A 2,567-nucleotide genomic window follows, 5' to 3' on the forward strand; every position below is an offset into this window, starting at 1 on the left:
GGGGGGGGCCGGCACCGCGGGGCGCGCTGCGGACCGGCTCCCGGGGCGCACCGCGAGTACCCCGAGTCGCGGCGTCCCGCGTGTCCACCCCCCCCCAGCCTAGGAACGCCGAGGGCGAGACTGCTGCACCTCCTGGAAAAAAAAAGAGGGCGGGGGGAGTATTGAATTCCAAGACTGACGGGGACCCCCCCCCAGCTTCTCCTTGAAGCTCCCGGGACAGGGGCGCTGGCTGCAGCCTAAGCTGGGGCACCCGCTGAATAGAAACCGCCACCCCCCTCCCCACCCACCCCGCTTCGCCCCCTTCCCCAGGCCCGGGGAGCGCAGGCATGGAACCTTCGCAAAGTGGAATGAGAATCCATCTTCCAACTCGAGCCGGGAATAGACTTTGCAAAAGATATTATGTAATGGAGTCTCGGGGAGCTCGAGACGTCTCCAGCGAGGCTGCTGGAGAATTAATTAAGTGCTTTAAATGGTCTAGGTAAATATTCCGCGGGGGGCGGGTGGGGTAAGGGGAGAGGAGGACGGGGGGGGGCCGTGGCACCGTCGGATTTTAGCGGTGTGTCCGGTCGCTCTGCTCTCTGTGCCAGGGCGCGGTGCTGTCTTATAGGAGGGGGCGCCTGGAAAGTAACGCGGCTGAGCCCTTCTCCCCGGAGCAGGGCAGGCCCGACACAGTTCGCCTGGGGAAGCCAGACCCGGGGATTTGGTGCATTGGTGTTCTCTGACAGCCGTTTTGGCGTCCAAGCTCACTGCAAAGCGGTGGGGTTCCCTCTCTTTAAACAAAAAATTAATGCGAATGTAGTAATCAGGAAGATCGTGGTAAATGATGAATGGAGGTGAAGAAAGCCAAATGCTTCCTGTGGAGATTGTTTTCATTTGTGGCTTTCAACAGAGGTTCTCCCAGTGACCAGGTGAGGAGAACCAAGGATGGTTGGAATAGCAGGGCCCCCACTCACAGGAGGATGAATAAAGTTAATGAACTGACAGAAAGTGACTTGGATCCATATGGGTCAGGGGAGGGGGGCGGGGAGTCGGATCCTTCCGCAGAGGTGAAGTGGACTTGTCTGTCCACCCTCTCACCTCTGTCTCCATGCAGGAAGTCAGCAACCAAGTGGATCCTGAAAGTCATGACTAATGAACCAGAAGTTAATGGCAGGAGTGTAAGGAGAATGGAAACAAAGATACCTTTGAAATCTGTTTGTGGAACAAATTTGTATTCATGGTGAATATTTTGGAGTAACCATGCTAATCTTCAACCCAAAAGGCACAGTTACCCGTGGAATATTACCCCATCATTGGCATCAGAAAACTATAAACATACTTCCCGTCGTATGTTGTTGTCCTGTGGAAAGAGAGGCTATTAATTATCATTACCATTGATTATTAGAGGATAGAAGGAAAGCTGTTCAGTATTGAACAGGGGGAGTGAGTACTCCATCTGCAATGGGCTCAAAGGGTTCCTGGAAGGACTAGCTTACAGGATGGAGATAGTTTCTGCAATGGCTTGAAAGGTCAGATCAGATGACTTCCAAAAGACCTCACAACCTATGGTTCTCTAATATCAGTTGGTAGAACCATTTAAAACATGGTAGGTTTTCTAATAGTAAAGGTAAATAATAAAACAGACGACAGTGTTAAATATGATGGTTTCTTCCTGCTTTCACTGTATTTGATATTGGTATGATTTGTGGAGGGGAAGGGCAAAAACAAATCGTTTAACTAGGGATACAGGTGGACCTATTGCAACAATGAGATGTAAAAGACATTATGTCGAAAAATGAACTTTACAACTTTGGTGGGGGGCGGGGAGGATCGGGTGGGGAGATGTAGGGGGAGTATGGGAAGGGATGGGAAGGGGAAACAAAGAGGAGGCAACAATGCTTGATAAGAAATGTACTCGTTATCTTGCCCATGTAATTGTAACTCCTCTGTACGGTATTCTCACAATTAAAAAAAAAGACACGAATATTTTTCCCTGAAAAAAAAAAAGATGGTTTCTTGTAACCCAACAAGGCTCCACCACTTTACCATGCAATCTGCCAACAAGCTGTCATCATTGCCCTGTGTTAGAAGGCCTTTTCCACTTTTGCAGAGGAAATTACATTTCTGTTCAAATATAAGTATAAAGGCACTATTAAAATGTAGCCAGTAACATTATAGGGCTCAGGAAAGCCAAGGATAAGTGATGGAATTAAAACAAAAATCAAAAAGGCCACTGTAAATTTTTTTAAGGAGGAATAATCAATGCCCAAGTTTTGCCTTTCTTATATGTGATTTTTATGTTTAAAGGCAGTATGTGAAGGATTAAAGAGCACTGCCAATTTGAGCATGGGCAAGGGACAATATGGAGGTCACCAACAGTCATTCCCAGGATTCCAAAGACAGAGCACCTGGAGCGTGATAGATGCAAGGCTTGCTTCTCACACTTAGGAGGAACTAGAAAGATTTTCAGACTAAAATGGATATAGCCACTCAGAAGAATCAAGTTAGGTGTGTTTTGTTGTTGTTTGCCATAAAAGGAATAGTCATAGAAACAAACAAGATTTCTTGAAGCTAGTAACTAATGGCAA

This window comes from Dipodomys ordii, unplaced genomic scaffold (genome assembly GCF_000151885.1).
Source record: "Dipodomys ordii isolate 6190 unplaced genomic scaffold, Dord_2.0 Scaffold20, whole genome shotgun sequence".
In the NCBI taxonomy this organism is placed as follows: domain Eukaryota; kingdom Metazoa; phylum Chordata; class Mammalia; order Rodentia; family Heteromyidae; genus Dipodomys; species Dipodomys ordii.